Here is a 26,359-nt window from a genome sequence, read left to right on the forward strand (position 1 = left end):
GGTGCACAGGCCAGGGTGGGGCGGCCTGGCCTACCTTGCAGGTGACAAGGCACAGCTCAGGGCACAGGTGGAAGGCCAGCCAGCTGCACACACCCAGGCGGATAGTACCCCACCAACTGCCTGTCCCACCCTAACCTCCAAAAGGGGTTGGTCAAGGCTTTGAAAACAGGATCTACCACAGGGCTCCCACCATCTGCTGTTAACAACCCGAGGATGGCGGCCAACTCCTTCCACACACTCCAAACCCCCCCACCTTCCCAAGGAGCCCGCTCTGCACTCATTTGGAGAAGCAACTCAGAGGAAAGGTGAATGAACCTCTGTCTACCCGAACATAATTCACTTCACACCCCCCAGAAGAAACTGGAAGGAAGGCCATTCTCCTGTGGAACCTCTGCCCCCGGGGTGTGGTCCCTCTGGGACCTGGTCACCCTCAAGGCACTGACACCTGAGATGGAGTCTTGGCACCTCAAGAGAGGACAAAGGACAGGCCCATGGGGACACCATCCTTTCCTCTCCTGACCCTCTGCTCCTCCGGGGCCACCAGGCAAACGCTCAGGGATGATCTGCAGCAGGTCAGATGACAGTAAAATGACACGTTTCCTGAGCAGTATGGCCCCAACTGCTTTTTCACTTCCCTGCTGCTCCCCAGAGTGGGGCGAGGCCAGTCAGACTCCGTACCATAAGGAAGCAGACACACTAGCCGGCTCCCAGCGGCACTGACTGGCCCCAAGTGAGCCTGGAGAAGCAGGGCCCTGGGGACGCGAGGAAGCCAGGCGGCACCGGCGGCAGGTGCTTGATATGCACTTGCAGCTGCGCTTGTGGCATCTTAGAGCCACAGGCTGTGTCAAGAGGCCACTCTGCCCGGGCCCGCGGCCTTCCCCGCGAGGCCAGGTCATCTGGGTGCTGGGAAGGGAGGACACCGAGACCAGCTCTGAGCAAAGCTCTGCAGAAGCAGGAGCTGGGAAAGGCCAAGTCCCAGGAGAGCAGCAACCCCACCCAAATCACGGCCCTACTCCCCTGGCACTGCCACCTCGACCCAGAGTCGGGGACAAGTCATCCTCTATATAACAGTCCTGTCTAAGGACTTAAGGCCTCAGGACTGGGGCTGAAACAGGTCAGTCTAAGTGATGATGGGAAAGAACGTGTCTGGATTGAAAACCCCGAGGGTGGAGAGGGATCCTGACGCAAAAGGTGAGAGGCACCCAGAGTTCAGAACCCAGCGACCCCAGCAGAACAGCTCCACCCACCAGGTACCAGCTGCCTCCAGGCAAGAGGACGGAAGGACTGCCACTGTCACCAAAGGTCAGTGGACAGGCAGGGCAGGCCCAGGGCAGGGTTTGCACCTGCTGTCACTCCCCCAAAATGGGGCTGACACAGCAGGTGCCCAATGCCCCGCTACTCAGGCTGTTGAGTGCTGTCCCCAAAGCAGGAAACTGAGGCAGAAGGGAAATTACTTTCTCCCCCAAGGTCACCAACAGGTAGTTGTGGTGAGTCTGGTCTTGAGTTCACCAGGTCTCCAGAACCCAGACTGACCTCAGAGCGCTGGGCCCCTGCAGAGCATTACTACAGAGCTGGCCCAGGAGATTTCTGCACAACAGGCCACTTACAGTGTAGGGCGGCTACCATGGTAACCAAGTCTTAACAACTTTGGCATTTCCACAACCTCTGATTGATCCGGGAGCTCAAAATTAACATTACAATGAACCAGTTATTTGCATTTAATTTATTTTAATTGGCTTTTACATAACAGCACAGTCTGGGTTTCACCCTTAATAACCACAGGGCCCACCAACAGGGAGACCCTGAAAACAGCTGGCTGCGGCTCATGCTCTTAACTGTCCGTGAGTGCAAAGATTCCCACCTGAATTTCTTCCTTCTTTTTTTAAAATATTTTTTTAGTTGTCAATGGACCCTGATTTTTATTTATTCATTTATATGTGGTGCTGAGAATCGAACCCAGTGCCTCACACATGTGAGGCAAGAGCTCTGCCACTGAGCCACAGCCCCAGCCCTCACCTGAATTTCTTGAAGTCCCTTTTGCCTAATGTTCCTCTTCCCTGAGAAGACAAACCCTGGGCTGTCAAGTTCATCTTTCAGAGTGTGCTCTTGGCCCACATTTAGAAAATGGAAGACGAGAAGGCTCATCTCTGTGAAGTAGCTGCAATGCTCGTTGATGTCCCCAGGGCCTGTGAGAACCCTGGGCTGGACACCCCAAAGGTCACTTGTGGGATGACCCATGGCCCTCGTTTATGTGTATGAAGCACAGACTGTGCCTGTTTCTGCTGTTCTCGTTATAAATGAGGAGTGGTTCTGGTGGCCAAGGTGGAGCGCGGCCAGGCCTGTGGAAGACGGGCCGGCTCCAGGGACGGGGTAGGAGGGTGCCTCACACGGCGCCCAACACCTGGAACCCGCAGCAGGCAACAGCCTAGACTCCTCTTAGTTCCATCCACCCTGCGCCAGGCAGAGGCCCAAGGCCAGACCCAAAGTGGAATCGAGGGACAGACTGGACTCTCTCCACTGGGACGATGGATGATGTCAAGTACGAAGCTCACGGGGGACACCTGAGAACAGGACCTGTCACTGGAGATGCCCAGCGTGCTTCTTGAAAACTGAGTGGGTGCTGGCCAGGGACAGGTGGTGAGGGGCAGCCAGAGATCCCCAGCAGCAGAGGCAGCAGGTGAGGAAGCCCGGAGAGGGGCAGGGTGCTCGGAGCTGCTAATAAACAGGGTCTAAGCCGTCAGCCGGGGGAGACCTGAACCCTGGCCGTCTTAGAGGCCTGAGCCCTGGGACGGGGGGAGTAAGGCAGAGAGGGAGGGGCTGGAATGTCTCCCAGGCCTGTGGGCAGTGATCAAGCTGGGGGACTTCGAATGACATATTCTGTGTTAAACACTGCATCCACGAGGATGCTTTTGGCTGCAAACAATATAAAACCTGACAAGTAGTGGTTTAGGCAAGAAATAGTTCTCTCTGTGTCACAAAATAAAATAACAGGGGCAAGGGCTCAGGGTTCAGGCAGGGTTCAAGAGGCCATCAAGCACCCAGTTTTCTTCTGCTTCGTGGTCCTGAGCACATGGATTTAGCCTCATGTCACAAGAGGGCTGCCCTACTTCCAGAAACTATATCAGCTTTCCAAGCAGGAAAAAGATAGAGGGGCCAAAAGCCGTCTGTCTTGGGGTTTGGGGTCTTTATTCAGAAATGGAAGCCCTTTCAATTGGCCTTGAACTTAACCTCTCATCACCAAAACTCTCTGGGTGCCCCTGGCTAGGAGGGCGAGGCTCTTGGGAGAGAGGTCCTTGCACTTGCTCTTCCAGTGTCTGTCAGTCCCTCCTCGGCCACGCCCTTGTGTCTTTCAAGACTTTGCTCGAAGGTCACCTTCCCTTCGCATTCTGACCACACTATGTACCTGTCTCTCTGTATACCTGAAAGAAATGAAAACGTGCGTCCACACAGAAACTGTGCACGAAGGTCCTGAAGGCGGCGTCATCTGTAACAATCTGGAGTGGAAACGACCCAAATGTTCATCCACAGAGAAGTGAACCCACACGTGGCCCAGCCGCGCAGTGGGGTATTTTTCGTCGTATAAAGGCCTGAGGTATAATAATGCTGCCACACGGAAGAGCCACAGAAACATTATGCGCAACGAAGAAGCCAGACACAGAGGCCACATATTTTATGACCATTTATCTGCAATGCCCAGAACAGGCAAATCCATAGAGATAAGACATGAATTACTGGCTTCCAGGGCCTGGGGCGGGAGATGGAGGAGTGCAGGCTGACAGCCAGAGGATTTCTCCAGAGAATGATGAAAAGATTCTTGAATCAGTAGCAGTGGATCAGTAGCTCACCCTTGTGATACTAGAAAACAAGTGAGTTGTACGTTCATCTTTAAACTGCGGTTTTTGTGATATGTGAGCTATATCTTAATTTTAAAAGTTTTTTTTCTTTTGTTCATTTATAAAACAACAGAATCGAACCCAGTGCCTCACCCATGCTAGGGAAGCACGCTACCACTGAGCCACAGCCCAGCCCTGAATTTTTAAAGTTTTTCATTCATAAACCAGAGCAAGCCCCTCCCTCTTTTACCCCCACCACAGAGAACTCCTCCTGCAGTCACTGCTCTTTGTCACCGTCCCCTCCCTGCGGGGGGCCGCTACCCTACACTATGTGATCGGCACACTACTGTCCTGTCCATTGCTCTCAAGTAGAAACGTAGGGAGGGCAGGGTTCTTGCTGGACCGTCCTTGTCATGCAGTCTGGCAGACAGCCTGTGAGTCACTCACCGAGTGACAGCTTGAGTGACAGCGCTCGCTGCTGACAGGGTGTCTCTCCTCACCCGGGGGTTCTCCCTCCAGCTCCAGTTTTTGCAGAGACTGCTGAACACGGTCCCTGCCTTTGGGAGGTCCCCAGTCAGATGAAAAGATGATGGCCCTGGTTTGGAAGTGAACGGTCAGGCCGGAGTCTTGCAGATGGCCAGGCCACGGGAGCCTGAGCACCAGGGCCTTGGGAAAAGCCCAGGAGGCTTCTGGCAGGAAGGGACAGCCTAAAGCAAAGCCATGACCTGGGAGGGGACAGGAGGCTGCGAGAGCAGGACAGCCCTGGGTAGGCGGGTAGCCATGAATCGAGCTCGTCTCTCGGTGCTGAGAACCAACATGTGCTTCCCCTTCCCCACAATCCAAGACCCAAGACCTGCCGCCGGTGTCCCCTGTGCCCAGGGCCAGCTACACTTCATGAGGCCTTAGTCAGCTGTGAAACAAGTCCCTGAGGATTTAAGGTGCAGGTGCCCACATGCCCAGCTTGTTACTGACACCAGGGATCCAGAGGTGGCCGCCCTCGGGAACAGGTTCAAGGGGAGCTGCCCGAGTCAGGCCTTTGAGTCAGGCTCGGCTGGCTGGATTTGAAGGCGCATCTGAATCTGGGTGCTCAGTTCCCAGGCTGCCCAGGCCTGGCGGACGTCGGACAGTCCTGGAGGTGGGCGAGCAGAGGCACATGTCTTCCCGTTTCCTCGGTGAGGCTCGGGCCTCACATCCTGCAGGAGGAAAATGAAAGGCACAGGCTGGCCAGAGGGGGGAAGGAAAAGGGCTGAGGCCCAGAACTCGACTTCCACAGGGAGCCATAACAACCCCCCCACCTCCCGCAGGGCAATCGGTGACGTCTGACAGTCACGTGCCAGGGCACAGGCTGAGTCCAGAGCCCTGGGCGCCTGCATGGGTATGGCACTCTACAGTTTATAAGAGGTTTAAGGATAATTATTACAACAAGCCTGTGAGGCAAGGGGCATTATTCCCATTTCACAGATGAGAAAACAGATGCTGTCAGGCAGGGCCCATCAAAAGGAAGGCCCGGGATGGGGCGTGGCTCAGCGGTGGAGGGCTTGCCTAGCGTGTGTGAGGCCCTGCATTCCACCCCCAGCACTGCAAAAAAAAAAAAAGGAAGAGTGGGTCTGAAGGACCCCAGGGTGTGCAGCAGGCACAGGGGTGGGTGCTGTGTGGGCCTCAGTTGCGTGAGGACAGAGCCACAGGAAGAGTTCTTCCCTTCACAAAGCATGGCCCGGTCACTCCCCTAGACCGTAAGGGAGTCAGTCAGCCTCAAGAAACCTGGTCTTCCCAACGGGAACTCCAAAGCCGGGTGTCTGCACCCAGGGCACGCGAGGCTGAGGCCCTTTTTCACCCTCTGAGCTAGGGACCCAGGTCATGCCGGGCAGAGGCAGGGGTCTTCCCCATCGCCCACGCCCAGCTCTGCCACAGCTTCCTTTTGCACCACATGCACCTTCTCAGGTGGGTACGAGGCTCCTGTGGCCCCCATGAGCTACCAAGCATGTGCCAAGCAGGCATCTGCGGGCAGCTCCCGGAGCCGGGGGAGGACAGCAGTGCAGGACTCTGACTGCTGCTGTGCAGGGGCTGGAGGGGGCTGAAGCCCAGCCAGATGGCAGGAGGAAGGGCACTTCGAGCATTCAGCAGACCAAGCACTGCCAGGAGCTCCCCACCAACCGCCCAAGACCCCTCTAGGCACCAGGGAACAGGGAGCTCCCAAGAGGAGGCGTGGCAGGCCTGTCTTAGGGTACAAAGTTACCAGGGCTGACTGGAAGCGCTGTGAGTAACAACAAATCAAACAAGCAGATGTCACCCGCTGGCATCCCCTCCCCCACCTCCCACCAAGATTCCACCCGGGCTCTCACGGGGGCTGGCGCTGAGTCAGGAGTAGGTCAGCCCGGGTCCTCCTCACTTTCCCAGAGCCTGTGATTGTTACGGTTCGGATCTTAAATGTCTCCCAAATGCCATAAGCTTGGTCATCAGCCTGGGGCACGATCAGGAGGTAGTAGAACATTCAGGAAATGGGTCCCGGTGGAAGGAAGTTAGGTCGTGGGGTGTGCCCTTGGAGGGGATATTGGCACCCTGGCCCCAAATTCTTTCTCTTTGTTTCCTGGTCATCCCGAGATGAACAGGCCTCTCTGCCATGTGCTCCTACCGTGATGTACTCTGCTGCCACAGAGGAGCGACAGGGCCAACCACCATGGATTGACACCTGTGAAACCATGAGCTAAAAATCAACTCTTCCTCCTTTTGAGTTGTATATCTCAGGTATTTTGACACAGCAGCGAAAAGCTGACTAACACAGGGATCATGCCATGACACAGCCCACAGGGATCATGTCACAACACAGCCCACAGGGATCTGCCATAACACAGCCCACAGGGCAGGGTCTGGCAGTCTAGCTTCAGCGGTGCCACAGGGCCCACATCAAGGCAGTCATATAACATATAACTGTTTTAGATAGAAAATGTTCCCCCAAAAGCTCATGTGTGACACAATGCAAGAAAGTCTGGGGATGAGGTGATTGGGTTATGAGACCTTAAACCCCTGAGGGGGATTACCAGGTGGTAACTGTAGGCAGGCAGCGTGTGGCTGGAGGAGGCATGGGGGCATGTCTTTGGGTACCTATTTTGCCCTCGGTGAGTGGAACGCTCTCTGCTTCCTGGTGGGATGTCCTGGGCTGCTTTCCTCTGTACTCCTTCCACCAGGGTGTCCTTCCTCACCTCGGACCTAGAACAGTGGAGCTGGCCATCTATGGACTGAGACCTCTGTGAGTGCCAAGGACACTTTTCCTCCTTTAAAACTGTTCCTGTCAGGTCTTTTGGTCACAGAAGTGCAAAAGCTCAATCTGTTGAGTTCTAAAGGATAATCATCAACCGCACTAAAGAAGCATCCCTAGCTTTATTAAGACTTTGTTGTTGTTTTGGATCAACGGTCTTGATGCATTTAAGCATATCTGGCAGGAAAAGGGAGGGTGCAGCATTAATAATTAAGCGAAACAGAACTGAAGGCAAAATTATGCCAGATACCTCAATTAGAATGCCTGACCTTTGTTTTAGAAAAACTTAATTCACACTCACTCTTCCAGAAATCTCCCCCACAGTGAGGCTTATTCCTCTTTCAGGACAACTGGTATACCCAGGAAACCACCGTGCCATACCTGGTCTCCATAGCAACCTACCTGTCTCCAGTGATGGGAGAGCATGCTTCCTGCCTCGGTGTTGGATCCTGGAAAAACCTAAGGACCCAGCATTTAAAGGAACAATTTCTGAACACAGCATCCATATATATATATATATATATATATATTTTTTAATTTGGCTTCCTTGTGGTTGGTGAAGATCCTGAAATTATGTACCAGATATGACGGAATTTTGCTGATAATTGCAATCTTCTTTTTCCAGATCATAAATACAGATAGTGGACTATAAAGAGGTGATTTATTAAATCTCTAATCCAAGAAACTATACGCAGACGCTGAGCTCACAGCAATGCAACCTCGGGATCCCCCATTTTATGCCTGTTATTTGCCTGGAGGTGGCCCGTCCTCAGCATCTCTCCCCCTCCCTCACCCTGGAATTAATCTTTCATATTAGGCAGTTTCTCTGATGGCTGGCCTCTTTTCATAACTTTCCATTGCTGACTCAATATCCTGGACTCAGATTAAACCTCTGAAAAATGATGGGGATGAACATCTTTTGGAGGGACGCCGCAGAAGTCAGGCATGGCCCTAATGAAGGCTGAGATGGCTTCCCAGCCAGCACACAAATACAGTCAAGCCAACGTCAACTGAGGTCTGAGTCACAGGGAGAGGAGGAAGGATCCCCACCAGGAGCCCTCTGATTCACAGGGCTGGAGACCAGCAGGTCCATTCCCTGGGGGTCGTGCAGTAGGGGCAGGGTAGGTACAGAAAAGGTTATTTTCAGAAAGGGAGCTGGAACATATTAGCCAGCTAGGGAGACAGGACGGAGATGCTTCCCAGGGAAGCAGGGACTGTGGTACTAGGACATCAAATACCAAGGTGAAAACAGCAGGAGCCACAAAGCCTCCCCCAGGTCAAGTGGACACCCACATTCAAGAAAGACACTGCATCATGAACATCTGCACCCTGCCACACTCCAACGGTGAATTTCTCAGAAGACTCAGAACGTCTTTCTTTATATCCAGTTAATGCACTTGCTCAGTATTGAATTTAGATTCACTTAACAAATTCTAATGGTGCATTATGACAAATTTCCATTAATTCAAATAATCACAAGTATGGAAGTTATGGGTTCCAGCCAGTCTGAGGTCAGAGAGGAAGTCTGCCAGGCAAATTAAGAGGGTAAGCCAGATACACGTGCAAACCAGGAAGGGCACTGGCATTCCTTTTAAGACCATTTTTCTTTCTAATTGCCAAAGTAACACATGCCCAGTGGAAAACTCAGAATGTATAGAAATATGAAAAAGCAGGAGAGAAGCCACCGTGATCCCATCCATCACCCACTATGAACCACTGAGTGTCCTCCCTTCCCATCTGCTTTCTCTGAGTTTTTTCTCTTGCAAACATAAGTGAAGTAAAGCTCCGTGTATAATTCTATATCATGCCTCTCAATCCCATGCTTAGGAGAAACGCTTTGGTGCTGATTTTCAACCCCTTTAACTAATTCCTATTATCCTACCACCACTAATATGCTAATATCAAAGGATTCTGAAGAATTCACTAGAAACTTCAAATGGAGGCAAAATCCGGTTAGGAGTCTGCAGTACTAAATATACTTTTTGTCTGAAATGATATGATTACTCTTCCTGTACAATACTTCCTAATGTGGACTTTTCTTTAATTTGCAATTAGTCAAAACAAGGAGTTCAGTTTACCAGTCTCTCAGGTGATCAGTGGTGTAACTTTCCAGGAAGAACATAAAAGCACTGCTATATTAAGGAGGGCAATCTCCTTCGCAGCGGCTTTTCTTGCTGGAGCATCCTCTTAGGGAATAGGAAACAGTGTCTAAATAAGGCACTGGGTCTAGAGCCTAAGGACCAGCTCATCCGCTGACCTCCACCTTGCTCTCCCCAGAACTAACACACTGCAATCATCCCGCCAGTTCTCTCCTTTAACCATGAGCCCATCTTCTTAATCCCAGCTCCCTTAGTACAGGAAGCTAAAAGAAAAGGTTGACTGGTGACAGGCAGATGACACCAACACACAGAGCCCCTACACTAACTTCAGTCCCTTCCAACCCCCATGTCTCCTTCTACCTATGCTCCCCAAATTTCCCCTTCTGAATTGCAACACCACCTCTTAATATGCAGTTGCCAAGGTGTCTATGTTTTCTAGTTCATTTTTTCGGAGTCAGTTTAGCAATGCAGACTCTCTCTGTGCTCTGCATTGGGTGTACCTACCATGCAAGTTTACATTTTTAAACACTTTTCCTGAATTGTTGAGCTGATGGTGGATTTAGGGGTTACCTAGCCATAAGCCCCATTTGCCAAATGAGGAAGCTGAAATCTGGAGAGGAAGCATTTCTTATGCCAAGTCAAAACCAGACATTAATAATGGAATGGGGGCCACTCCACCAACCCATAAAGACTTGATGGCTTCCAGACCACTGCACCGCAGTTTTAACAAATGCATAGAACAAACATGCACCAATCAACGACGTGCACAGAAAACACACTAGTGCACTGACCACTCAGGCCTGCAAAGCAAGCCCTTCAGGCAAACTGTGAAGATTTTAAATAATTCAAGGTACTCGCCATCCTACAGCTGAAAGCGTGGGGGGCGGTTACACCAGACCTCTGGGCATTCACGTGTTCCAGGCCCGTGGTACCAGGAATGGAGGGTCATCAAGGAGAAATTCATCAGGGTCCTAACTGAAGAGGCCCACTGCCCTGGGAGAGGTGGACAAATATGATGCCCAGGAATAAGGCCAGGCTCCATCCAGAATAATCTGTCCTCCCTAGAGGGCAAAGGAGAGCAGCACAGAGCAGGTAACACTGGCTTGCTGCTGGGCCCAAAAGAGCAGGTGAGACTTCCCGGCCCAGGATCTTCCACAGCAGTAATTCTCATGGAGCCACTTTCAGAATCACATTGCACCACCCATCCATTGAGTTCTCTGTATCTACAATCCTCCCTTCCACTCCCCTCAAACGGCAGGAAGACTGTAAAGAAGAACTGGGATGGCAATGTGACACAATGGCCCAAAGACTGAGAATCAAGATTGCGACTGTGTGATGACAGTGGTGATGGCGATCGTGGTCGTGAGGGCGATGTCAGTGATGGTGGTGTGGTGATAGTGATGGTGATGATGGTGACCGCGGTGGTGTTGTGATCATGGTGGTGATGGTGATGGTGGTCATGATGACGGTGAAGGCGGTCATGATGGTAACGATGACGGTGATCGTGGTGATGGTGATAGTAGTGATGCTGAAGATAAAAATGATAGTGACCGTGGTGGTGATGATAGTGATCATGGTGATATAGTGACTGTGATGACATGTTTGTCTTGGGGAGCCAGCATCTGGCCCAAAACAAGCCATGGGGGAAGGAATTATGAGTCATAAAGAGCCCTTTGCGTTACTTGGAGGATCCTGTGAGAGAAAACTTGGAATCCCTTTCCTGTGCTACATTCTCTCTCCCCACTCTCACTAACACTGGGGGAAGCAATTCCAAAATCCATAAGCACCCACCTGACAGCAAACTCCAAGGACCGTTGGCCATGCCATTCTGTTTTCATGTCCAGTAACAGTTTATCTCCAAAAACATATATTAACAAAAGTGGCCATTCATCATCCGCATTTCAGAAAAAAAGGGGAAAGCAGCCACCAGACAAGCCAAAGACCCTCACCCCTGACTCCACCAAAGGCCTATGTCCACCTGGGCTGACTAGGAAGACCTGCAAAGCCACCTGGGTTTTATGTCCACTGCTAGAGGTCAAAGCCCCACCACACTGTCTAGGTCATGCCAGAAACCAGGGACCCAATGGCACAGCTGAAGGGATTTTTTTGGAGAGGTACCAGCGATTGACTTCAGGGGTGCTTACCCACTGAGCCACATCCCCAGCCCTTTTTTGTATTTTATTTAAAGACAGGGTCTTGCTGAGTTGTTTAGGGTCTTCCTAAGCTGCAGAGGCTGGCTTCGAACTTGCAGTCCTCCTGCCTCAGCCTCTGAGCTGCTGGGATGACAGGTGTGTGCCACTGAGCCTGGCTGGAGGAATTTTAAAGAAGCTCATTCTTGCCACTGCTACCGACACTAGGGTGAGGGCTGGGAGGTTGGGGAGCCACCCGTCCTGCTGCCCATGGCCCTGCCTCAGGTCCTGGTCTGGGCTACCTTCGGGACATCCATATTCCCTTGGCCAGAAGTTCCCCCAGCCACATGCATTGAGTAAGGAACACTGCACAGTCCTGGGGAGGATTTTTTTTTTTTTTTTTTAATGCACAGGTGATTGATTTAAAGAGGTTCTCACTTCTCTCCAGAAATGGACTAGAGGGCAGCAAATGGAAAGGACAGGAGTGACAGGGAAAGGTGGGGACTAGCATCCATTCTGTTTTCAGGAAACATCCGTTAAATGCACAGACAGAAAGCAGAGTTGAACATCTTGCTGCCGGAGGGGAGGGCGTTGCCGTCCACACACAGCCACTCAGAATGGCGCTGTGAGTGTTCCCAGCAGTCCTCAGTCTGCTCGCGCACACATCTAAACTCAGCAGATGCTTCCTCCGCACTCCAGGGGAAGGATCAAGAGGGTGAGGCCCCGTTATGTCTAGGGAATAGCCTGCAGATCTCTGTGCAGTCCCCAAGTTCAGGGTTACCGTGGGTGAGTAGGGACCCTAAGAGATGCTTCTCAGAAGATGTAAAGCTGGAAAGATCCAAAATGGCAGCTCCCCAAACTCCAAACTGACCGTCAGTGGCTTCCTTTTGAAGCCTTCATGCACATCTGCATACAAAGACTCTGACATTAAATGTCTTCAACCAGAATTTGAAATGGAATAATTAGTGGCAGAGGAGGTACTTATAGCCATGAAGACTTAAACTGTGACAAAGTCCACCACCATTAATACACACAAATAGCCAGCCAAAGACTCACTGGTGCCCATAGCTGTGTTTCCTTTGATGCTCTAAATGGGCCTAGAAGCCCCTTCTGTACGTGAGGACGTGGGCTCAGATACACAGCAGAGACTAAGATTCAAATCCAGGACTCCCTGATCCTAACACCCAGATAGCTCCCTGAGATATTTTGAAATGAGAATGTAACCCTGATCCAAGCTGAAAGAAACAAGATGTTCTTACGGTTCACGGTGGGAGTTTGCTACCTCAGTGAGAGCAAGAGACCACCTTTACATTTGTCAAACTGGGTGTCCTCTGCTGGTCACCTCAAAACCCAATACACAAGGTGAGGACCACTTCTGAAATGCAAGGGTGTAAAACCATACGGTCTACTGTGTTCAGCCAGCCACTCCCTCTACAAGGCCCCCCACATATTTACTAGAATTTTATGTACTTATGGAGTTCAGCTGTGGACCAGATCCGAGGGCAAATGAAGACGCATCTGGTACCACTCATGCCCTGAAAGGCACTTCCACAGCTTTGGACGGGATGACAAGACTTGTACAGGAAAAATTGAGCATCGGCCCAAGCCAAGCCATAGGAAGACATATAATTATGACCAAAATAGGACAGAAGAGAAAGTGACCTGATTCCATTCTTGGTTCTAGTATTTTCTGCTTATGGGTAGCCTTGGGCTATTCATTTTGTTCTGGGACTCTTTGGTTTTTTCATTTAAAAAATTAGTCCAATGCCCTTTGCCTCACAGGTTCTTGATGGAACAAGATAATGAATGCAGCAGGGCCCCACACCATCTGGCACCTTGCAAACCCCGTATCCCAACGTCAACACTCTTCTAGACACTCCAGACGTGGACAGAAGAAATGTGGGAAAAGCAGCTCCAGCTGGCCCAGTCAACATGCCTTGAGGACACTGTGGACAGCAGTGCTGGGCTAGGTGCAGCAGGGGAGGCCAGGAGACAGCAGGGAGATGAACAAGCACTCAGCCCCCTTGGGTGGCACTGAGCCAGAGACCAAGCCACCTGAGACGGGAGGAAGAAAAGGCAAGTGCAGAGAATCAAAAAGCTGATCCACTGGTGGCCGCCGGTGGCTGGGACTTGGGGTCAGGGAGCAAGTGCAAATAGGGACTAGACATCTTTTCTGGATGACGAAAAAATCCTAAAAGGGATTCTGGTGACAACTCTATACCTCTATAAATTTATCAGACACCAATGAATTGTACATTTAAAATGGGGATATTTCATATGAATTACTATATATTTCTTAATATTACTGTTAAGTTTTTTTTAAAAAAAAAAAAAAAGGATGAGCAGGAATCTTGCAGATAAAGAAATATGGGTGGGAGAGAAAACAGAGGCACTGAATATCCAGCCCTAATTCCAGCCGCTCCACGGCCCATCCCTCTTCCAGGCATCAGGTCAAAAGATGCTTCTGCAGAAGTCCCTCTGGCCCTAGCTGGGGACAGAAGTTTCCCTGCTGGCACCAGAGCATCAGGGCTTGTTGATGATCTCCCCAGACCCCAGCCCTAACCCTTAACTCAGGGCTGGCAGCAGAGTCCAACGTTCACTGATGTTCACTGAGTAAGAGAACAACCTGGCGTGGGGAGGGGCGAGGGAGCAAGATGATGAAATCTGTGTTCTGAGCAGCAAACTGGCTGCAATGGAGGAACCAGATGCCACACTCCAGGGTTTGCTGCATGGGAAGAGAGGCTCGGGGCTGGGAAGGAGAGACCAGGGCCACAGGGAGCACTGACCTGGTCAGGCAGGTGCATTGAGGGAGGGGAAAGAGCCCCTAAACTCTCCTGAGACATAGAGCTCTGACAGATGAGGAGGAGGCCCTGTGGCCGTATCGGGTACAAGATGCAGTTTCCACGGGAGAGGGGAGTCCTGCTCCGCCGCACTGGACACCATCCTGGGGGACAGGACTGGGGCCGCAGCTCACACAGAGAACACAGGCTGTGTTGCCTGCTGATGCAGACGTGAGCACGGTAGCTCAGCTGGGGGACAGGGACACGTGAAGGAGACTGCTCTAGAGACACACTTGGTATAGTGCCTGCCCCAGGGATTCTTCACCAGCTGAAGGGGACAGGGAGCAGGGAAAGATATTGAGGACACAGAGCACTAATGTGAAATCAGAGAAGCCCTGTGAGGAGAACCACGCGCCTCCCAAAGCCCTCCTCCCTCCTTCAGGACTCTGCCCCCCTAACCATGGAGTATTGAACAATCTTGAGTTTCCTTAGTCAAAGGCCAGAGGCCCATCACTGCTGCTAGGGAAGAGTGCTCTTCTCTCGAGGCAGGTGGGGCTGAGCGGGCACCTCCACCCCCAGGCTCCTGGCTTCCTGCCGACCTGGTTGTACTTCAAGCACTGAAAGAAACAAATTCAGTCCCCAGAAAACACAGCCACTGGATTAGCAAGCAGGGGGTGTAGTAGGAAAAGGAAAAACAGTCCCAAGAAGACCCCCCCACCATGCTGGAGGGGAGGGCAGCACCGCAGGTCTCCGGAAGGGTGTCTTGAGTTAGTCATGCCTCATAAATACAGAGATGTGAAGCTCTGCCTCTGAAATTCAATTTTACTTGAAACGACATGGCCAAGGTAGGGCTCTCTAAAGGATTTACTGTGCTTTTCAGATGATTAAAAAAAAATTCTTTAGACTTATACCTTGCTCATCAGCACGGAAGAAATGTTCCACCTGTCAAACTATTGATTACCTGGAGTTATATTACAACCTGCACCTCTAGAGCCCCACCAATTGGGGAGGGGGTGGAAAGTGATTTGAAAGAAGAAACATTCCCCCCATAGGACAAGTGGCACTAAGAAAGCTCATAAGCCCATCTCAGTAAATCTCCATAAGCAATTACCCTCTGGCAACCCCAGATTAGAAACCCAACCCAAAGGGAACAGAACCAGAGCTACATGAGATTCTCAGCTGCGGCCTTACATGGCATGAAAACAACAAAGAAACCTAATGAGACTGTGAGAGAAGGGGAACCCCAAACTACAGCATGATTACAATCTACAAGCATCTGCTCATCTAACTCCAAATGTCCCTTCCCTCCCAGCGCACAATGACATCAGGCACTGACTAGCAAAACACACCAAGTCCCCCATCAAGTCTGGTGGGAATTCATCAATTGAAAGTACCTTCCCACAGCACACAGGCAGTTTAGGTCCAAATCCTAATACAAACCTGATCCCACTGGAGATAAAGGTTGAGCTGCCAAGTAGCTTAATCATTGGTACCAAATAAACCCTGGGGCTGCCTGTTAGCAGCCTAGATTATCACTGGCTCATGATCGAGCCCGGTAAGTCATCATTTATGAGTAGCAATATGAGGTCCTGGAGTAAGTTTGGGAGAAAGACACATTGAGTAATGGAGAGAAAACTGCATTTTGCAGGTGCTCAGCATGGTGCTAGAGACAGAACTGGCCCCAGGCAGTCAGCGGGGTACTGACTGTGAATGACAACCCCTGGAAATGTGCACGGAGAACTCTGAAGGCAGGTGTTGGGACCACCTGGCCAAAGGAAACTCCTAGCAGTTCCAGGTAGGGATGGAGCTAGGTGAGCCCACTCCTCTTATGACAGCTAAGATTTCTAATTCTGCACAGCCCTGTGGCCAGAAAAGAGGGCTGAGATAAACTCTGAAGCAACTTGCTTCAGTTATTCTATTTCTCTTCAAATCTCTCTCTAGGAGAGCTCTTTGGAAGTTAATGGGTCCTGGACTGGAGTTGGGGCAAATCTCTTTTCTTCTGGGGTTTTTCGCTTGATTTTGGCTTCTCCACAGGCCCGATAGCCTTCCATAAATCTGATTCCCAAAACCATGACTCCCAAACTGCTATGGCACATTGACAGCTACATCTTTAAAATACATTAAAGTGGCATCCAAAGACAGCAGGAAAACCAAAAGGTGACGCAGAGTCCTAAGACCAGGGAGAGACAGAGCCCCTGGGCCTTCCCTCTGGCACATTATCCACGAAACCTCAAGAGCGCAGCAATTACAGGCCCTTTCAAAAGTGAAACAGAAATAGACCTAGTGCCAAAACACCGGACTGCTTGAGACAAAGGGCTGGCTTTAACTAGGAAAACAAAACAAAACAGCCTTTTGGTCTGTCTTCCGAGCTGAGAAAGCCAGATTGATTTTTTAAAAAAATCATTATTGAATCTGATTATGGGGAAAAGAGTAGGATTCAGATCAAAAGCCCTTTTCTCTTCTAGGATATTATAAAATCATTAGATGAAATAGAAAAAGGGTTGCATTCTAAGTGAACCCCTGACACCAAATCAGGATGAAAAATCAGCTTACAGCCATCAGGCCCAAGACCTCCCCATCATAGCCTTGGCTGGAGGCAAATCCAATAACCCAAACTGAGGTTTCTGCTCTGGTGTCACAGAAGCCTGCAAAGGATGCCAGGAGAGCACTAAGGGGGAGCACCTGGGGCTCAGGAAACACATCTCCACCAAAGGCGGCCAGGCCCAGTATCCCTGCCCCAACCCACTTCTCTCCAGTGCTCCGTTTTGAGAGCCTGGGGCACCAACAAGATCTGTTTGTTGCTCCCTTGCTTAAAGGTTGTTTTCACACTGGAGAGAGTCCTGAGAGCAAGAAACCAAGGCTGTGAAGGAAGGAAGCACTGGCTGGGGCAGAAGGTGGCAGGCACTGCAGCCCACAGATGCCTTGCTGGCTCTGAGCCAGTGTTCAGGTGAGGTTAGCGGGGTGCCGCCCAGGACTGAATCCCAGGCAGAGCAGTGTGCATAGACAGTGCAGTTCAATGTCTATTTCAAAACTAAATATTTTTAAAATTAAGATGTGAGACTAGAAGGAAGGCTCTCATACCCACTTGGGCCTCAGGCAAGGGAGCTGGAACTAGAGGAGTTAGGGATGAGACTGGAAGGTGTCCATTGTGAGGCCCGCAGCAGGACCTTCCTGGCAAACATCTTCCCCAGGATGGAATTGATATTGGCCTTTTAAAAAGGAAGTGGGGGTGGCCTTCGGTGTGACCAGGCCAGGCAGAATGCGAGAACCTCGTCAGTAGGGAGCGCCACTTGGCTCTCTGATTCCACGGGCTATATCCCCCAGGAACTAGGCACTTGTTGAACAAAACGGCTCCCGAGTCCGCAACCGCTGCCTCCGGCCAGGAGAGGGACCCCAGCACCGGCGCGGGAGCCTCCGGGGCTGGAGAAGAGCCCGCGCCCGTCGCTGCGCGCTCCCGCGCACCCGGAGGCGGCGCCCCACCGCCCTGGAGGTGCGGCGAGAAGGCAGCGCACCCAGCAGCCTAAACTTTCTCGAATCTCCCTGCTTCGTTGTTAAGTGAGGGCCGAGAGAGAGGCACAAACCACCGCAGGAGGAGAAATATAAGCACCCCACCCATAATAAAGCAAAATCAAATATTAAAAAACGCAAGCTGCTAATCCCATCAACGCAGCACCTACTACGTGCCAGGTACTGGGACGAGAGCTATCTTTAGTGCGTTCCCATTCGAACTGTCACGACAGCCCCTGAGAGAGGAGCTGTTCCCATTTAAAAGAACGGCAAACGGAGACCCAAGAAGGTGGTGTGTCGGGCTGAGGTCGCAGTGCGGGTCACAAGGCCAGAGCTCGGCGGTCTCCCCCACGCCCCGCTCACCGTCCGGGAGGAGGGAGCTGATCGCAGCCGCTCGGGCCCCCACCCTCCGTCGAAGCTCACAGGCTACCCACGTGGGCCGCCCGGACCAGCCTCCGGGCGGGGCTAGCCCCGCTGCCCAAGAGGCCAGAGCTCGCCCCGTCGGGTCCCAGCCTTCCCCCAGGCTTCTAAGCTCCGCACTGCGCCGACCGGCGGGGACCAGGGACTCGGCTCTCCGGGCCACACCGCCCACGCCCACCCCGCCACCCCCGCTCTGCGCACACACGACACCCGCCTGGCACCGGTCCCCACCAGCAACTGCGCCCCAACACACAATTCCACAAACGCAATTCAAAATGTTCATCCCAAGAACACACAGGGATCTCCACGAGGACACGCCATTCCGGAGACACGCCACGATTCGCGGTCACCCAAACTCCACCACGCAGAGAAACACAGGCACCCCAACACACGCACACACACACACGCACACGCACACACACACTCACGCACGCTGAGATACCGATCGCAGCTCACGCCAGTGCACACGACTGCCCTCCCGCAGTCCCGCAGCCCGCCCCTGCCCTACCGGCTCCGGTGCAGGACGCGGTCCGCTGGCTTCTCGAGCCCAAGTTGCGCCGGTGGCGGTGGCGGCGGGCGCGGGCCCCTGCCCGGGACCAGCGCGGAGACCCGAGGGGTAGCTAAACGCGCGGGCTTCCGTGAGCCCGCAGCCGCCGCGCGGGCCCTGCGCGCATCGCCGCCCAGAAAGACAAAAGGAAGCCGGCGGCCGAGGGAGGGAGCGAGGGGTTGGCGCCCGCAGGTCCGCCGGTCATCCGCCTGCCGCCGCCGCGGCCCGCCTGCCAACCCGGGAAGGAAGGGACGCGCAGGCGGGACCCGGAGGCGGGGGCCGGGGCGGGGCGCGCGGCCGGGGGCGGGCACTCAAGTTTCCTGCGAACCCGCCCCCGCTTCGACCACGCCCCCGAACCAGCTCCGCCCACCGGACCGCGGCCCGGCCACGCCCCCCCGTGGCCACGCCCCCCAGTAGACCTCGAGCTGTAGACCTGGGGCTGGGGGCCTGCACCCTGACCACCCTTGCCACTCGCTACTCCTCAGTCCTCTCTCGGAGCAACCGAGGCGCTGCCAGGCCTTAGCCTTGGGGCAGGGACGGAGCTGAGCGCCAGTCCCGCCTCCCTAACCCTTGGCCTCTGGCCTGCGGTGGAGGGAGAAACCGAGAGGCGGCGCCCGGGAGGAGCCGGCCCTGAGCCCGCTCCCCCCCACCGCCCCCGCAGTCCTCAGCAGGAAGTGCGGCCCGAGTGCCTGGGAAGGGGAAGAGGCCTGAGTCGCCCCAGGCACCCTAGCACTCGATTGGACCGCCCGCGGGGCTCCTCTTCCCCTCCACCCCAGTCCTGTTCGCAGCTATCGCCCACCTTCCTGGGCCTTGTTCCGGGAGAGCCCAGCCAGGAGGCTGGAGACCTGGGTTGAGGTTCTGGTTACCTCTGCCAACTCATTTGGCCATGTTGACAAGCCCCTTAGACTCCCTTAGCCTCGGTTTCCGCACCTATAAGATGGGTGTCGGGGAGGGGTGAATTTCTTTGGATCCTTCCTTCCCTGTCATTATGTGGGTCTTCGGTGTATTTTTTCAGAAAGGGGTTTGATTGACATCTCTTGTAAGGAAAGAGTGGACCCCTGGATCTCAGAGAGGCCGACTGCTCTTCCCCAACTTCCTACATACCCCTGCCAATTGCACCTGCCATGACCACCCACCCCAAACATCCCAGAAGACAGGTAACCACAGAAACAGCCATAAATGTGGAGCTGGGCGATCCTGTTATGCTGAGACAAAACGGTCTCTCTGGCGTCTCTAGGGAAAAACTCAAATCCCTCCTTCAAATCCTCCTCCACAAAAAAACACCGCGAGTGAACTCCTACTACCCTGGGAGCTGACAATGAAAAGGGTGGCAGAGCTATTTGAGGTGGGGGTTGGCCCTGGGGGCTTCCAGACTCTTCTATCTCCCTTGTCTATATGGGCACAATGGCAAAACCATACCCAGTGGCATTTAGTCTCCAAGCCAGATCTCCTGTGAGGAGTAAAAGAAATGATGACTGTGGGGTTAGTAGTAGCCAGTAGCCAACGGTAGTGGTGTTGTGGAGCAAGCTCTAGTCCCTGGGTGTCTTGCCTCCCTTCCAAGGTCATTCTATAACTTCCTATAGCATGTCCATCCAGAGGGTAGGTAGGGTTCCAGGAGAGAGGCCTTCAGACACCCAGCCCCTCAGCCAGGTGACTGCAGCAGAGGGTATGTGGGGATTGTGTCAGCTGTGGTGGGTTATGTTGGGCTGCTGTCCCCAGTCCTCACCCAGGTTATAGTTCAACCCGAAAGGGGAAGGCTCCATGCAGACATTGGGGAACAGCATACTCCCTCAGGGCTTCAGGGGCCACCACTGTCCCTCTACTTCCAGTAAGAGAGGAAAGAGCACCAGGGTGTCCAAAGGGATTGATTAGGAGACAGGCCTGGAAGTAGCACCTGTCATTTGTGCCTGCATTCACTGACCATTCATGGTCCCACCTAGATTCAGGGAGCCCTGGGAGTTATGATCTTGTCAATACCCAGCTGGAAAAAGACAGTTTGATGAGCATGCAGCAGTATCCTGCCAGAGAAATTGAGCACACTTCTCCCAGGCACAGGGCAACATGACTACATATGCACCATACATATTGTCCTTAATAATTGTCCTCAATGCTGCGACCACCAGCAAAATCAACATATTGGGGAGAGGGCCACATAGGCTCATAGAAGGATGAATTAAAGCCAGACTCTGTCTTTGTGCTGGGCCTATGCAGGCACTAGAAGAAATACTGTGGGTTTTTTTTTTTTTAATCAGTTGTGGTACTTGAATGAACTTGAGTGTGTATCCTACTAAGGAGACTCTTTCCAAGGAGTGTGGCTGCAGCTCATACATCCTGCCCCAGAATGTTTGAGGAAGTAGAAAGCCAGCTTGTTTCCAGGTCCTCTTTGGATTCCATCACGTAGTTTTGTTTGTAATTAGAGTGAAGAAATGTGGCTGCCAAGATTAGAGTAGGCGCCACTCACTCCTACCAGAAGCACCAGTTCTGTTGCCCACCTTCTCCTGACCCCAGAAGCTCACAGGCAGAGGAAATGACCAGGAAATTCCCAGAAGTATCCTCAGTGAGAAACCAAGAGGTACCTGAAAAGGGGAAAGTTGGGGTTATCATGATCTGCCAGGCAGTGGAATCGCTAGATGCTACCTCGAATCATTAGCTGGATCAGGGAAATTGGATCATTAGGTCAATTTGTTTATCCCTGTGGCACACCATGTGCGTGGCTGCGCCTGGTATAGATGCTGTGGCCGGTGGCTTATCCCGGCAGTGTGACTCAGAGGCAGGTTCTGAATGTACCCTCTGGTCCACTTTTTTCCCTCCACAGTACTAGGAACTGAACTACTGAGCTACATCCCGAGCCCTTTTAATTTTTTTTTTTTTAAGATATGGCTGGTCTCAAATTTGTAATCCCTCTGCCTCAACCACCCAAGTAGCTAGACTGCTGGTGCCCTTTATCCTTGCAAACTCCTGAGGGTCAAGATAAACTAAAGCTATGAACTGAAACGTGCCCCTTCCCAATTTAATAAGTAGGCATACTAACCCCTAGCACAACTGTATCTGGAGAAGGGGCTTTAGGAGGCTCATTGGTCAGCTTTGTGTTGCTAAAGCAAATGCCTGAGATAATCAACTTATAAAGGGAAAAGGTTTACTTTGGCTCACAGGTTTACAGGTTCCAGTCTGTGACCAGTTGGCCTGCCTGCTTGGGGTCTAGGGAGAGGCAGCACATCATGACAGGAGACCATGACAGAGCAGGACCTGGCTAGGAAGCAGAAAAACGTGAGGAGGGAAATCCCCTTCAGGGGCACACTCCCTGTTACCTACAGACCTCCCACTTGGCCCCCCATCTTTAAAGGATCCACCAACTTTTACCAGCACCACTTGTGATGGGATGAAGCCTTTAACACATGGGTCTCTGGGGGACAATCAAGATTCAAGACGCTGGACATGGTGACTCACACCTGTAATCCCAGTGACTCAGGAGGCTGAGGCAGGAGGATCCCTCCAAGTTCAAGGCCAGCCTCATCAATTTAACAAGGCCTTAAGGAACCTGGCCAGACTCTGTCTCAAAATAAAAATAAAAAGGGCTGGGGGTGTGGCTTCGTGGTTCAGTGCCCCTGGGTTCAATCCCTGGTTCAAAAAAAAAAAAAAAAAAATCCAAGCAAATGAGAACAAGAGGTAATTAAGGTTAAATGAGTAATAAGGGTAGGCTCCTAACCCCATGGGATTGGTGGTCTTTGAAGAGAAGAGAGAAATCTGCCCCTCTCTAGGCACATGCATGGGTACCAGGGACAGGTTGTAGAGGGACGCAGCAAGAATGTGGCAAACCAGGATGTGAGCCCTTCCCAGAGACTAAACCAGACAGCACCTCCGTCTTGACTTTCAGCTCCGTAACTGTGAGAACTGCACTCCTCTCAATCAATGGTAATTTGTCATGGCAACCTGAGCATGTGACATAAGACCCTTTCTTCTATTTCCCACGCTGTCTGTCTGACCACCCCTCCCTATCTCAAGGGTGGGGGCCCAGGACCCTGCCCTCCAGGACCACAGCTTCCAGAAGCTGGGTTTGTTCCCTGGGCAGCTCTTTGCCTTCTCATCCCTGTTTCTGGCCCCTCCGCCCACCTTGGGTGACAGTGTGAGAGGAACAGCACCTGGAACCCTGTAGCTGGACTCTTCTCTCATTGCCATTGGCAGAGACACAGTTCAAGAAGTGACATTGGAGGGGCTGGGGATGTGGCTCAAGCGGTAGCACGCTCGCCTAGCGTACGTGCGGCCCGGGTTCGATCCTCAGCATCACATACAAACGAAGATGTTGTGTCCGCCGAGAACTAAGAAAAAATAAATAAATATTAAAATTCTCTCTCTCTCTCTGTCACCCCCCTCTCTAAAAAAAAAAAAAAAAAAAGAAGAAGAAGAAGAAGTGACATTGGAGGTGCTGGGGGAAATGAGCAGGATTTCAGGTTGGACAGACCTGAACTCCCAGACTCTTCTGTAAAGTGGAAACCGCACCAGCCTTGCAGGGTGGTCGAGAGGCTTAAATGAACCAGGACTGCCTTAAAACAAACAAACAAACAAATCCTTCCTCCTTCTTTCACTTCTCCCTCTCCCCTCTCTCCTCTTTAGAGAGCCTGGAGTGTTCTCTTTAGTAACCCTGATTGAGTCATAATTCAGTGTTTCCAAAGTCCTAATGTGTAAGATGTGGATATTAATGGCTCTTTTGCATTAAAAGGGTCAGTACATGTGGTCTTAATAAATGGCAGATTTATTCCTCTCATCGGCCTCATGTTCTCTTCCTCCTCCTCCCCATCACCATCAGAACTGACTGACCCCTCCACACATGGCAGAAGGTCATCCCAGCAGGTCAGTCAGGAGGCCTGGGTGCTGGTCTCAAGTCCTCCGCATTTTAGCAGTGTCACCTAAACAAGACACCTCGCCTCTCTGAGCTCATTCCTCGGGGGTGCTCTGCCATCAGATGACTGAGGGAGGGAGGTCAGGTGCACCAAGGGAGGGGAAAATGGCTTTGTAAACTGTAAAGTGCACTTGAGTGACTGCGAACGTTGATCTTGAAGCAGTCACTCCCCAGAGTTGCCAAGTCGGGATGAATGTCTGTCTCTTGCCAGTTCACACAGCTGGGTGGACGAGGGTGTACAGGCCCCAGCTGTTGGTTGCCCCAAGTCAGCAGCCCACCAGGCACCCCATGCAGGAGGGGGAAAGAAGCCCCCCACCTGGAACTCTGCACAGCACCCTGACAGCTTGCCCACATGAGTGAAAAATAAGAGGTGCAGTCCAGGGTCTGCTTGCCCGCAAATCACTCAGGCTAAAGCCTAAAACCCAAAGCCAAACACCCGCAGCAGCCTTGACTGCTGTTTCAAACCAGTTTGAACCGGAAAAGGCTGCTTGCCTTTCCAGCTCTGCTCCAGATGGCTTCTCCTCTGGGAAAGAGAGCTCAGGTGCCTGAGAAATCAGCACATGCCCCGCAGCGGATTCGGGAGTTCCTTCATGAAACCCAGGTCCACAACCAATGTGGGGTGGACGTGACCACACTGCAGCCCTGCATGTCTCTTGGAACCTTCTAGCTCAATGTTGCCCAAATCCCAACAGAAGAAAATTCAACCCATGTATGTGATTCCAAATCTTCTTAAAGGCACACTTTTTTAATGTTTGAAAAAAAAACATTAATTTTAATGATATATTTTATTTAATCCCACATGTATTAGCATTCTTCAACAAGAAATCAATGTAAAAATTATGAATGAGATGTTTTTGTATTGTGTTTCCATTTAACTCTTTGAAATTCAATGTGTAGTTCATGCTTACAGCACATCTCAGTTTGGACAGACTGCGATCCCAGTGCCCCAGGGATCCCATTCAACAGTGCAGATAAAATAAAGTGAATCCCCAACTTTTGTGTCCACCATAATCCCTGGAGGGCTAATGTTTAAACATTGATTGCTGGCCCGGTGACAGAGTCTCTGGTGGAGCAAGTCTGGCGTATTGCCTGAGAGTTTGCATGTCTGAAGCTTCCAGGTGATGTTGATGCTGCTGGTCCAGAGACGACACATTGGGAATGACTGGCCTAGATGGTCATCTAAGGCAAATAAGAAAAGTACTTTCCAATGTACATTTGAGGAAACTATTCATTACTACAAAGCTGCGTGGTCAAGACAGTGTCGTATTGGTGTAAAGATCAACATCTGAATGGATGCAATAAAATTGAAAATTCAGAAATAAGGCCTCACACATTATCCATTTATTTTTGACAAAGATGCAAAATATTCACTGGCATAAAGAAGAGTCTTTCAACAAATGCTGCTGGATGAGCAGATGATTGAGCAGATATAAAAGAATTCATCTGGGCCCCTGCCTCACACCATACACAAAGGCTAATTCAAAATGGATCAAAGACCTAATATAAGACTTAGAACTATAAAGCTCCTAAAAGAAAATGTGACAGTAAATCTTCATGACCTTGTTTTAGGCAAGTTTCTTAGATATGGCACAAAAGTTACGTGCAACCGAAGGAAAAAATGGTGAGTTGGACTCCATCAAAGTGAAGAACTTGGGGGGCTTCAAGAAGGTGAGAATAAAACAGCCTATACAGGATGGGAGAAAGTATGTGCAGATCATAGATCTGATAAGGACTGTGTGTATATTACAGCCCCCAAACAAAAAGATAAATAATCCAATGAAAAAACAGGAAGGACTTAGGTAGACATTTCTCCAGGAAGATGTATAAATGGTCAATAAGCACATATTAAGAAGTTCAGCATCATTAGTCATCTGGGAAATAAGAATTCAAACCTCATAAGATACCTCCGGGATGACTGGAATCAAAAAGATAGAGAGTAGGGTGCCCTGATGCCCAACTGTGATCCCAGCTACTCAGGAGGCTGAAGCACTGGGATTGGGACTTCAAGGCCAGCCCGGGCGACTCAGCAAGAACCCCATTGCTCCCTCCCCCTGCCCCTGAAGAAGGAGGAGGAAGAGGAGGAGGAGAAAACAATCGGTGTTGGTAAGGATGTGAGAATTGGAATCTGCATTCGTTGCTGGAGAGAATATAAAATGGTTTAGTGGCTGTGGAGAACAGTTTGGCAGTCCTTCAAACAATTAAAACTATGAGGTTACCATATTACCCAGCAATTCCGCTTCTAATATATACTCAAGAAAATTGAAAATATATGTCCACACAAAAACTTAAACATGAATGTTGATGCCGTACTCATAATGCCCACAAAGTAAGAAACAACCCCAAAGTTCATCTACTGGAACGGATTAACAAAATGTGGTACGTCCATACAATGGAACATTGTTCAGCCAGAAAGAGAGAAAAATACTAGCACATGCCACTAGATATTGAGCCTTGAAAACATCAAGCCAAGTCAATGAAGCCAGTTGCAGAAAATCAGGCACTGTCTGTTTGTACTGTATGACCCCATCTGTGTGGGATGTTGAATAGGCCGGTCCCACACAGACAGTGGGTTTGCCAAGAGGAGAGGGAAGAGTGACTGCTCGTGGGGACAGGGTTCCTCTTTTGGAATTAGAGGTGATGGTTGTACAGCTGTGTGCATATGCTAAAACCTACTGAATTGCACACTTAAATAAATAAATAAATTGGAAAAGTCAGAAGAGAAGACATTTACCTCAAATCATAAATAATCAATGTCAAGTGGGCACTAGACCCTGGCCTACGGGTGCCAACCTCAGTTCTCCCCCCACACACACACACCTTGTTCCGTCTGTAAAGCTACATTTTCTTAAGTGCTGCAAGAACATGAGGAAAAAAATCATGAAGGGCAAAAT

The 26,359-nt window shown here is 51.3% G+C and overlaps 1 protein-coding gene across 2 annotated transcripts in view; it reads right to left on the reverse strand.

Moving 5' to 3' along the window:
* HPCAL1 (hippocalcin like 1) overlaps positions 1-18,840 on the reverse strand; it is a 91,614-nt gene extending 72,774 nt beyond the window's left edge. The window contains exon 1 of one of the 2 annotated variants that reach the window (XM_081264255.1): positions 18,533-18,840. The gene's annotated coding sequence lies outside the window, so the exon portion shown is untranslated. The remainder of the gene's footprint in view (positions 1-18,532) is intronic. The other variant, XM_081264254.1, reaches the window with a different exon arrangement.
* Positions 18,841-26,359: the final 7,519 nt, after the last annotated feature.

The sequence above is a fragment of the Spermophilus citellus genome (assembly GCF_964194105.1).
Source record: "Spermophilus citellus genome assembly, chromosome: 13".
NCBI lineage: Eukaryota > Metazoa > Chordata > Mammalia > Rodentia > Sciuridae > Spermophilus > Spermophilus citellus.